Raw genomic sequence first — 13017 nt, forward strand, 5'->3', positions numbered from 1 at the left:
CCGTGCATACTTGTGACCTCCAACTCAATACTGCAGTTGTGAAATCACCCAATATTATGGTAGTGTCCCTATCTCCTCCTCGTACAGCTGCACAACAGGCCACCAGATCTTCATGCCCAGTATTTCGTTTTAGGGGGGAGTCGTGCTGCTCATTCAGGATGAGGTCCATAGCCAGACCATCTCATTGAACATCTGGCTGCAAGCTGTTGCAGTCCGCATCTTCCTTCCTTGTTTCACCCTTTCTCTTTGTAACATATACATCCCTCCGTCACTTGGTGTCACCAGGGCAGACTTACTGCAGCTTATTGGTCAGCTCCCTCATCCCTTTTTGCTGCTTGGTGGCTTTAATGCCGACAGTCCCCTTTGGGACTCTTTGAGAACCTGTCTGTGGGGTTCCCTGTTAGTTGACCTTCTCAGTCAACTCAGCCTCATCTGTCTTAACACTGGAGCACCCAGGTTCCTGTCAGACTCCATTACACACACTTATTTCCATTTAGACCTCTCATTTTGCAGTGCCCAGCTTGCCTGTCATCTTGAAAAGTTTATTCTCTCCAACATATACTCGACCAAGCATTTTCCATGTGCTATCTGTTTGTTGACTCCTACCCCATCTGTGTGTTAACCCATTTGGGAACTTTCTAAGGGCACTGGAGATTTTACTCCTCCCGGGCGACCTTAGATGAATAATGATAATCAGGTAGAGTACCTTAACGAATGTTATCTTTCCTGCCACAGAATGTTAATACAACGCAGTTCTTGTTTACCACGGTGTGTCGCAGTCCCCTGGTGGACTGACATATGCTGTGACGCAGTTTGCGCATGGAGATGTGCCCTCCATGTTTTTAACTGTTGTCCTATGATGACGAACTGTATTCATTATAAAAAGTTGTGTGCACAGTGTCTTCGCATTTTTGAGGATATCAAAACGGGTAGCTGGCTTCCTGTACTAATTTTTTTAACAGTTTCACTCCCTCTTCTGTTGTCCTGGGCAACCTCTATTGGCTCTCTAGGACCAGGGTTTGTTCCCTGATTTCTGGCTGGACTGTAGCAGTCGATATCATTGTGGACCCTGTTGCTATCTCCAACACCTTGGGCCGCTATTTTGCGGAGATATTGAGCTCTATGGTATCATTCTCCCCTCAGAATCGTGAATTCTGCTGTGCCGTCTTTATTATGATGGAGCTTGACCATGCTCTTACCTCATCGTGATCTTTCACCCCAGTGCTGGGTGATGTTCAGTCAGATGTTGCAGAGCCTCTCATGTGGGCAAGCACTTTGTCCTTCATACATACAATCGCTTTTGGGCATATGGTATATTTCCCAGGCGCTGGCGTGAAACCACTGTCATACCCATGCCTAAGCCCGGTAAGGACAAACACCTTCCTTTTAGCTACCACCCCATTTCCTACACTGGCTGTTTTTTCAAAGCGATGGAACACATGATTCATGGGTGGCTAGTATGATAGCTCAAGTTTTGGAATCTACTAACCACTGCACAATGTGGATTTCGTGCACACCGTTCTGCAATTGACCATCTTGCAAATTTGTGAACCCATGTCACTACAGAAATACCAGACTGTGGCTGTATTTTTTGATTTGGAGGAAGCCTATGACACCTGCTGGAGGACTGGTATCATCTGTACTTTATGCACGTGGGGATTCAGAGGTCACCTGCTCCATTGCCTTCACGAATTAAAAAAAAAAAAGAGAAAAAAAAGAGGGAGTTTGGCCTTGTTGGGCACTTTTATTCAGGAGAATAGGGTGTCTCAAGACTCCATCATGTCATCATCCTCTTTGCTGTAGCTATTAACCTTATTGTGGTATTGTGGCCTGTCACCCAGCAGGCATTTCTGGCTCCCCTTTCATTGACGACTTTGTGGTCTGTTGCAGTTCTCCATGGACTAGTATCCATGAGCGGCATCTTCAGCAATGTTTTGATCTCTTGACTCGTGGAGCATCCGCAATGGCTTTCACTTTTCCCCTGAGAAAACCATTTGTTTGAATTTTTGGCGGAGAATGGGTTTTATCTACTGTCTTTACATTGTGAGCCTGTTACTCTTCCGTTCTCCGACACTACGAAGTTCATTGGGCTCATGCTTGATAGGAAGCTTTCTTGGTCTTTCCATGTGTCTTAACTGGCCACACGCTGTACCGGGTCCCTCAGTGTCTTACGTGTCCTAAGCGGTACTTTCTGGTGAGTGGATCCGACCACTCTCCTCTATTTATACCGATCCCTTGTCCGCAGTCCACCATTGTGGAATACGTTTAGTCAATGGAGGCGTTTACACAAGGCTGGTTGAGAGTCTTTATGCAGAAAATGCTGATCTAACACTGTCATACCGTCATGATATCCTCCTCAGCAGATCCACATGCCGTTTGTCTCCCATGCCTGACCACCTGTCTCATGCCATCTTTTTCGATGACTCCCTTGACCGCCAGTATGGGGCGCGCCCTTCTTCTCTGTTACCTCCCATAGTGGTTTGGCAGCTTAACTTCACGCTGCATGTCCCATTCTCAATAGGTGTGGATCCTGACTACCTTGGCTCCATGCAGCGGTCCATTTTCATCTTGGACATCATTCGCTTGCCAAGGATACTACTCTGGATTCGACCTCTTGCTGTAAGTTTCTTGAGCTTTGCACGCAACTTAGCACTAGCACCTCCGTGTACACTGGTGGCTCTCAAACTGACCATGGTGTTGGGTGTGCCTTCGGCATTGGCACCGACTGTTTTTGGTATTGGCTTCAATAACAGTGCTTGATTTTTACAGTAGAGTTCTTCGCCCTCATATCAGGCCACGCAATACATCCAACAACATGGGCTTTTTAATTGTGTTATATGCTCTGATTCTCTCAGTGCCCTTCCAGAGCCCCTCTGTGATGTACACTGACCATCCCGTAGTGAAGTGAGTCCCAGAAAGCTTCCACTTTCTCACCATTGAGGGAACACTGTAATATTCATGTGGCTTCCTGCCCATGCTCCAGTCTTCCTACCTCGGCCTGCTAGCGCTTCCATCCCTTCAAATTATCTCTGTGTTGCCACCTGTCAGCAGACTGTGTCAGTTTGGCATCACCACTGGTCTTCTCTTCATCGGAATAAGCTCCGGTGACTTAAACCTCTTCCCATGGCTTGACTGACACTCCCTTTTGGCCGTCATGTCACAAGATCGTTTTAAGTATGTTACGTATTGGGCACTATCTTTTTAACCATCTCCATTTGTTGAGTTGTGCTCCCCACCACTTGTCAACATTTGGTGGTTCAGCATTCCCTGACCCAGTGCCCTTTTTTTAACTGCTTATGTTACAGTGTATATTAGCCGTCTGATTTATTGGCTATTTCTTTGATTAGGGACCTCTGCTGTCTCTATGGTGTATTTTGTTGACTTCTCCAAGGGGAAAGTCCTTCTTTTTAGCTCTTGATCGTTTTATCAACTGGGCTTAGTGTATAGTCGCTTTTAACTTCTTTTACCTATTGGTGTTCTAAGATAATTCGCAGGTACATAACAGAAGAGATTCTATCTCCTCTCAAATTGTGTCAGAGTATATCACAAGGCCGTTCCGATCTATTGCAAGGCACGAGCAATCATCTGGGCCCTAAGACGGCAGCTGGTGAAACCAGCACAAGTACTGTTACATAGTCAATGAAGTGTGTTTCTGAGTTTCACAGATGCGTGTAGTACTGCACCTGCTAGGGCACCCTAGTCAGTTTGGAAATTTTGCGAACATACATACTTGGGGGAAAAAAGGTTCAGAGAACTGACTGAAGAAGGAAGACATCCAAAGGGTGAAGAGAATCACAGGACAACCTGTATCAACTGACGAAGAAATAAAAGTATGGCTCCTGTAGGAGTGGCAGCATTCCTGGACCAAAGCAACAGCGGAAAAATAACTTCACCGTTTCCACTTGAAGAAAGGGAAGTGGCCCAATTTAAAACACAAGCAGCCCACTTTGATAGTTAATTACTATTCAACAAACATGGAGCATACCTGTGCTGTCTCACAAGGATAAACCAGAGATCAACCAATATGCTCTGATGCCCTGTTATGCATGTGGCTGTAAGGGACTTCGGCTCATGTGATGTGGGTGTGTAATACAATCAGTGGAGACAGATGATGTCATGAATTTCTTCCCATATAAAACTGTGCTTTTGATGTTGGGAGGTGAAAAGTTATGGCACATATGCAGTCAAAGTCGTAGAGTTTCCTGGAATTGTCAGAAAATGACCTGGAAGAAACAAGTGGCAGCAGTTGTGGAAAAAACCAGGGCAGGTGCTGCAAGAGTTGGCCACAATGCAAATCGTAGAGTGAAGAGATGAAACAGTTGTGGGACTGATGTAGAATAAAAAGATTACCAACACAAGAGGTCACTGTGTTTGAGAGTACTTGGGCATAGTGCTTCTGCTGGCTACAGCAATTACCTCTTGTGGAATGCCACCGTATTACGGTTCTGGAGACTTCAAGTGGCTTTGGCATGTATGGTCACAGGGAGTGTTATGGAGTGGCAATGTAGAACTTTATTAAAGACAAGAGGGCTACACCAATCGCATATGTGGTAAGATGAAAGACATTAGCTTACCTGCATATAGATCAGACACAGTCTCTTGGACTCTACTTTTTGTGTGCCTGAAGGCAAGTTGGGGGGGATTGGCGAAGCCCTTAGATACCTTTTATAATAATACAGTAAAGTCCTGGTTAACCAAACTTAAGTCAATCGAAACTTGGGTTCTATATATATATAATAATTTTAAAAAAAAACTATACTGGCAGAAACAGTTCTAGGCAACCGTGTGCTGGGTGGTTGTTAACAAGGAGGGAATACACCTGGCCTTAAGTTGCTTCCCCAACCACCAACTTACCAGTCCAAACAAAGCTACACTGCCAACAATAGTGCAGTTTAGTGGTTGTTCCTTTCCATTGCATGTGTATTTTTGTGCTGTACTATAAAAAGTGATGTGCAGTATACTGTATATTAATGTTCTGTAATCATAAAACACTGTTTTTCACTTTAATAAATAACATTAGTATGCATGAGTAGGAAGTATCAAAAAGATAGACTATGGCAGATAGTGCCAAATGAATTGGCGTACAGTGAACAGGGGCCCATTATAGGTACTATAGAGCAAAAATGATCTCTTTCTTTGCTCACATTGTGAGGACATCAGAAACCAGATTACCAAGAAAAATCATAGAGAAACTTTGGGACATGAAGCAACAAGTAGGATGGATAAGGAAATTGGCGAAGATATTAAAGAGTTAGAATTAACCCTGGACAATTTTCAAAACAAAACGGAGAATTTAAGGAAACTGAAAAACATAAAATTAAGATTTAAACCAAAAATAGGCAAACAACAAACAATAAAAAGGACATTTACAGGTGAGGAACAACACAAAAGATCAGAGCAAATGAAAAGATACTGGGCAATACAGAAAGAAAGCCTATTGAAAAAGGTGACCAGGAAACTATTGACTGAAGTGGTCCAGTGAAGCTGGGAAAGCAGAATCAGAAGAAGAAAAAATATACGACCTCTCAACAAAGAGATTCTTTAAAATTTGTTTGATGTTCATAGCTTTCAAAAATACATACAGTACATACTATTGTGGTACATATTAGATATTCATAGCTTAACCAAAAAAAATTGGTATCAAAAATGGCTTCCATCACTTAATTTCAGTTAACTGGCGTTCAGGTGTGTGTGTGTGTGTGTGTGTGTGTGTGTGAGAGAGAGAGAGAGAGAGAGAGAGAGAGAGAGAGAACAGTAATTCTATTTTGGTAATCATAGTATCATCAGTTTTTATTGCACGTTTTCTAAAATTATTCCCCACTTAGCATTTATATTATTTTTCTTACATTTATTAATTTTATATTAACTGCTTATAAGTTGTCAGAAAAAAATTCTGGCTTTAAACATGTTTCTTGGGAACCAGGGAAGGTTTTTTTTCTATGAACAGAGGAAAATGTCTCATCTGTAATTAGTTTCCTGCCAAATCCAATAAAGCAAGTCTTCTTGTATGATGGAAACTACTTCTATTATCCGTTGTCGCAGGTCAGCTTTTCCCGGAAGCAGAGCAATGAACACTCTGTCTTTAAAACAACCCTGTACCCAGCAGTCCACTGAGTTAAATCAGGTGATCTTGGTGATCAGGGTGTTGTTCCACCATGTCTAATCCAAGTTGTCCAATCCCTAACCCACTGTCCTGTGGGATACACAGCCACTTTTGTTGAAGCAATTGTACAAATTATCAACAGTTTGTCTTTGAGGTAGTGACTTGTGACATTTAATCTTGAATTGTCTTTGAACTGTAGTAGCAAATTTGGATTCATGAAACCATAAAAAATGCAGTACACACTCTGCACCATTATTCGACTCCATGATGAGTGGAAATATCTGGAACTAGCTGTTTTCGGTGGGCGTAAAACTCAAAAAATGTATTGCATTCATTGCTGTGTCAAACCTTTGTGTAAATGATTTATCCTTTTCACAGATAAAGGTTACTTTTGTATATGTCATTTCGAAAAACACTGATTAGCCTGTTGGGTCCAGCATATAAAGTTGATAATGAAATATTGGAAAAAATGTAACGTTGGAATTGATATAATTTTGTTACATAAACATGATGTATTTCGAAAATATTAATGCTTTGCACATAATGGTTTCTTTTTGCACCAAATTTTGGTAAATCAGAAAATTTAGTTCGAGCTACTGATGTATGTGTTGATTTTGAAAAGGCTATACGGACTGCCCAAAGTTTTTATAGAAACTTGAACTTACAAATAATGCTAAATATGCATCAGTTAGAGGCACTAAAAGCTTATAATCTGTTACAAGCCCTTTCGTGACGTTATTTGACGGGCAATAGTATGCTATTAAATTAAATTGGAACAAGATATAAGAATGTAGGCTTCCGCAATCATAGGCAATCATATTAGAAGGCCAATTAAAAGTTTTACAACAGTGACGTCAGACATCGATAGTCTGTAATAAATAGAAGCACCAATCCCCATGCAAAACCAGTCATGCCCTGAGGAAGGCCATCGCGATTTGGCCGAAACGTCTGTTTTAGTTTATTATTGTTGTTAGTTTTTAGCAATGACACGGCATAATACCCAGAAGAATTTTAATCACTATAAATTGGAACAAGTATACCATCACTCTGATTTGAACAAATGTCCTCCAAATGTTGCGCTGTTAGCTGGATCTTGTATTTGATAATCAAAAGAACAAAAAGAAGAAAAATATATATCAGAACAAAAACCACAATCATAGCTTCCATAGTAGAGGACACTTAGGGAATCCCGTGATAGCCAGGTAGTTAAACAAGTGCCACATGGTCCTCTAGGATGTGAAGTAAATTGTTATTCGTGATAGATATAAAAAAAATGAATTCCATCCCCTTCAGTATAGATGCCAGACTGAGATTCAATGGAAGAATCTTAAGGAAATGCAACTGACCGATTCTTGAGTATTGTTCATCGATCTGCAACCTTTACTAGGTAGGACTGATGGGGTGTGTGTGTGGGGGGGGGGGGGGGGTCAGAGAGAGAGGGGGGGGAGAGACAGAGAGAGAGGGGGGGGGGAGACTCCAACAAAAAGTAGCCATTTCATTATGGGATCATCCAGTCAGCGCAAGAACGTTATGGAGAAGCTCAACGAACTCCAGTGCAGACCCTATGACAGAGGTGTTGTGCACCACAAAGAGTTTTACTATTGAAATTTCAAGAGATTACTTTCTGGAATGAGTTGTATAACATATTATTTCCTCCCATGTACATCTCACCAAATAATCATAACGAAAAAATTCGAGAAATTAGAGCAAATACAGAGGCTTACCAACATTCATTTTCCCCACATGAGTGGAACAGGGAAGAGGGGATCAGTTACTACTACCAGAAGTACCCTCCGCCACACGCCGTCAGGTGGCTTGCGTAATATTGATGTAGGTGTAAACGTATGTGCTGCAATACATTGCACACTATGAGTGGAAATCAAAAATTACTAAAATTCTGTAATATGATATACCATATGGATGTGAAAACTGAACCCTCTCTTCAGTGAAAAATTGAATATACAGACAGTGGGAAATGAAAAATTGCTCTGTGATACACACATAAGAACGACAGTATAAGAGCTTAATGTATTAATGCCAAATGATAAAAGGTTGGTATGGAACAATAAAATTTACTTCTACTATTTTATTTTAATTTGTAAGGAGATAGTTACTTCCTTTGGGTTAGAGGACTGTTCAAAAAATAGAAGACTGTTTGTTATATTACAGCTGTTTTTCTACACTTTCGATGAGCATTTGGTGCCCTATGTCTCAGTTAGTAAAAATAGGAGAGAATCAGTCCACTAGAGTTTTTTTTTATTCAGTAGCGGCCATTTGTACTGATCACATTATGTTCTGTACAGTAACATTAGGCGAGTCAGTGGTGATGCAGAATTTTACTGTGTGCTCAACTTTGTGTAAGGCATTTCCTTGACATCCAGCAAATTGAATGAGAGAGCTCAAGCTTTTCTTAAACTACGTTCCTGGTGAATAAAGTATTCAACACTCTAATGTTAGTCACTGCCCTCTTCCTGCCTCAGAGGGTTGGAACCTGTATCACATTGCAGGTATCTTTTTCTGTTTCATTTAATGCCTACAAGTGAAGCAGTGCATGATGACAGCTGAGTTGCTTGCCTACTTCAAATGAGTATAATGTTGACATTAGTAATTCCTTTGTTCTGCAATTTTCATAGGCTCTCCAACACATCACGTTCTACACTTGCAAGCAGTTACACACACACACACACACAACAGGCTGGATTGAATTTTTTATATGTATATGTTTCTGTGTTTTTATATGTATGTTTTCATCATATAGCCATATGTATACATGATGATATTGAAATCCCAACATTAGCCAAATCCGGGCATTGAAATAAATTCAGTGGCTACAAGTGGAAATTTGTGCTGAACCAGGACTTGAACCCGGATGTCATGAATTATGGAAGTGGTCGCCTTAACCACTTTGGCCATCTGAACACACTTCCTGTTCAACTCAAATTCCAAAGTTGTCGTGTACTTCATACGTAGCAATCCCTGTCCATTACCCTCATTGCTTGTAGCCTGATGCTGATTCCTGCAAGTAGGTGGATGAAGAGTGCATTTGTATTGCATGATCATTAATGCCATCAAGGCATATATATTTTTTTATAGTGTGATGTCTGTTCTTTCAGGTTTGAGTCCTGGTCTGGCAAGTTAAGTCCTGGTCCGCCACAAATCTTCAATTGTCACTATTCAATTTATTTCAGTGCATGGTTGTGGCCAATTCGGAATTTCATTCCTCATAGATTGTATTTAATGCAGCATTTCAGTTCTGTTAGAGAGATCTGTATACATTGGATGCCATATTATTGATGTGTTCTGTTGATGTTTCTGGAAATTGCTGTTGATCTTTCTGGAAATTGTGGTGGTGTATGTTGTGGTATAGTTCAGTAAGGAACCTTTGGTAAAATAAATTGCCTTTATATTGTATTTCCTTTTGCACAGTGTCATTTTCTTTAAGTGTGTGTTTTGCCTTTAACTTATTGATTTCAAACAGTGCTTTTATTAGTACTGTGAAAATTTTCATCTTAGCTGTCTGTCAGTTGTAACGTCTGAATCCTAGTTGTGCCCTTTGGGTCTCTTGTTCATGGTTTTGAGGAAGGAGTTCATCAAAATTATGAAAACTATAGCGAAAGGCATTTATTTTTTAATTGCGCATATGTAAGCTGTGTTCCAGGTATTAGTTTTAGAAGTAGGTGAGTATAAACTCCTATTTTGTCTCAAATGGGGTATCATTCTTTGTAGTGTACCTGTAGTAGTTTTTCACCTCAATTTACTGTAAAACCGTAACATGTTTTTGCGGAATTTATGTTCCTAACTAATTTACCAGAAGAATGTTCTGTGTTTGTTAGTGCTTACCTGTGGTTTGTTTTTGTGCTTTATAGTGTACAGGTAGCATGTCAAAACTGAACAAAATGTTCCATTGAATCATGTATTATTAGTCTTGCATACTTCTAGTTGCATTGTAGAATGGCATGCAGTGTAGTTTCATGGCATATCTAACAGCGCCAGCTTAATTAGTTCCAGTGTGGAAGGAATGTGTAGAATTTATCTGTTTTCTTCATGTACAGTCTATAAAAATAAGAAAATGTCAATTTGCAATTCAGTGCAACAGTGGTGTTGGATTCTTATTTTTAAATTAAAGTATATTATATCAGTGTGACCTGAAACAGGCCATTTTATTCACGTATCTGTGGAGCTCTGTGTCGCCCCCCTCCCCCCCCCTCCCCAACCCCACCCCCCCCACCCCCTCCGCATTTGTCCTGTTCATTTTCTAATTTCAGTATTTTAAAACTGAAACATTGACCATCGACAAGAATTTTGATAGTCACAGGCATTTGTCACTCCAGAGAGTGAATTTTCTTGTGTGCTGTGTTATCTACATCTCATTGATAACATACATGAAAATACATGAAAGCATGTCCCTATTTAAGGACACTACTGACCATTTGTGTTCATAATGCACTTTTATGAGGAAGTACACTGTGTGCATTAAAAACAATTTGGGCCGAAAAAATATGAAGTTTAGTCCTGGCTGGAATATCAACAATTGCGAAAGGATGACCCATTAAGCTGCAGACAAGCTCAACAAAAAGGCTTACAAACTAAGCATCTGGCCAACAAGGAAAGGACTTTTGAAGCCTTCTTCAAAAAAGAAAATGTGAAGTATTATTTATTAGTCTCTTTAAATACCGTGCACAGGTAATTAGATCTGCTGTACAGAAGACACGTCAAGTTGGAAAAGGTTATAAAGATTTAAAAAAGATCTTTTTACATTGTTATTAGAAAGTTACACTTTATAGATTAACAGTGATGCAAGTACATCTAATAAAAATACATGTAACACTACAACATTTATTACGACATTAGTTGTCTACATTTTTCTATTGTTTGAAGTGTAAAACTGTCTCAATGAGTTCTTCAGAGGTATAGTGGTGTGTTTCTCCTACAATATTATGGAGTAATATTTTCAAAGAACCAAGGTCCATGTTTAATATGTTCCTACCTTGTAGATTGTTATATATTTTTAGCCCTGTGTGCAGTGGTGTTTGAGCTTAAAGTTTTAAGTGATATGAGAGAAGTTGAAGTTCTCCTTGTGATGAGTACCATAGCTATGGTTAAAGCGGTACTTCTCAAGTTTTTATTGGTAACAAGGAAAACATACATGCATTCTCACGAGGAGGCACATCTCTTGCAAGCATGACCGCTTTATCCAGCTGCTCTGGCCAGACTGCAACTGTTGATTTAAGCAGCAATTGAGAGTGGGGCAGAGAAGGAGGGGAGGAATAGTAGAGTTCAGGCCATCTGGAGTCTTTCTCTGCCACCAGCTTTCCTGAATTGCACAGATGGGAGTTATCCTTACAACACATTCTCCGCACCCGAAATTATCCCATCCTCAGCCTATGATAACTTACTGTCCCTGCACCCTCCACCCAAAAATTTCCACTCCCTCTATCCTGTGACCTCCTCCTAAAGTCGTACCCCCTCATCCTCATTGTGTGACACTCTCTGCCAGTGCACCCGTTAATCTTTTTCCCTTCTCTGCTCCTCTCCTCTACCGCTCCTCGAAGTCTGCTGACATGGCACCAGACAGCCTTTTCCTGCCACCATATAGTCTCTGCATACTCCACATGACAACACTGACATCTCTGTCCCCAACCATACCCTGCTGTCTCACCCCTTCCCAGTCCCACTCCGAATTGCTGCTCCCGTTTGATGCAACACAGTTCCATTCTGGCTGGAGTGGCCGGAGATAGTGGTCGTGTGTGTATGTGGTGTGCCTGCTTGTGTGATGTGTGTATGTTTTTTCCTTTCTCTTCAGGAGAAGGCTTTAGCTGAAAGCTTATTTTGTAACAGTCTTTTTATTGTGCCTGTCTGCAACTTAATGCACATGCCATTTTTATGGTGGTAGTAATATATCCTTTTCACAATTGTTAATACATGATGTGTAATATACCTATCGCTGAAGTAAGCTGCTACATTGAGATGGTCAGGGTAATGGCAAGGTCCTCCTTTTCAAATACTCTTCTTAGATAATGCAGAGATGACTTGTATTCTTCTACACTTACTAACCATCTCCCTTTCTTCGTTTTTTGGAGGAGTGACCAGCCGCAGGACAGAAATGTTTGGAATAATTTAGCAGCCAACTATTTAGAATCCGTTAACCCCAGAATTTGCTCTCCACATTACAGGGCACAGAATAGCCAATGTTAAGGCTGGTCATTAATCAGCAGTTCTGGTATACCAAAACATATTGTAAGCAAAATTTCTACGTATATAATGGTTTCAGACACTCTGAAACTGTTACTCTTACTCAGCACTTTAACAGCCATAACATTTTTACAGTTTCTGTGAATGTTGCCCTCTTCCATCTTGTATGTATGTAAACACAAGTCTTTGCCAAACATTTGGTGAAAGTGTTTTCCTTTATTCATTATTTCTTTACGATTTAACTCGTGGTTCTGTGCACAGTACAAACAAAATTGGACGAAACATAGAGTTACAACTCATTTCACCAAAAATGGTGTGGAGAATGGTGTTTACCCAGGCTGCTTAGGGCTTTTGTAGTTCATTGCTACATTTTGAAACTACTAATCTTGTTAGTGCACAGCTGTGACTTATACAGTGTTTCATGTTGTTATGCAAGACTGGTTTTTCCTTTTTAATTATGCTTTGCTTGGGTTGAATCTTAGGCAAAAAAGCAAATATACAATTTTTAAGTACATTTGTACCTTAAAAATTACCAGTTTTGTTGAATATGAAGTGTTGCAGATAACTGGAGAGAGGGGGTCTAGGAATCTGTGAAATATGATAGCCATTGATTCATTACTGCCTTTAGTTTGTAAAGCCTGCATGAAAAAGATTTACAGCTTCTTCTTTCCCAATGTATTTAGTTATTTCATGAACACAGACCAGGTTTGCAAAAGAATGGC

The 13017-nt window shown here is 40.4% G+C and overlaps 1 protein-coding gene across 5 annotated transcripts in view; it reads left to right on the top strand.

The window, feature by feature from the left end:
• LOC126198437 (uncharacterized) overlaps positions 1-13017 on the top strand; it is a 111798-nt gene that overhangs the window by 24645 nt on the left and 74136 nt on the right. The window lies entirely within an intron of this gene.

The sequence above is a fragment of the Schistocerca nitens genome, chromosome 8 (genome assembly GCF_023898315.1).
Source record: "Schistocerca nitens isolate TAMUIC-IGC-003100 chromosome 8, iqSchNite1.1, whole genome shotgun sequence".
Taxonomy (NCBI): domain Eukaryota; kingdom Metazoa; phylum Arthropoda; class Insecta; order Orthoptera; family Acrididae; genus Schistocerca; species Schistocerca nitens.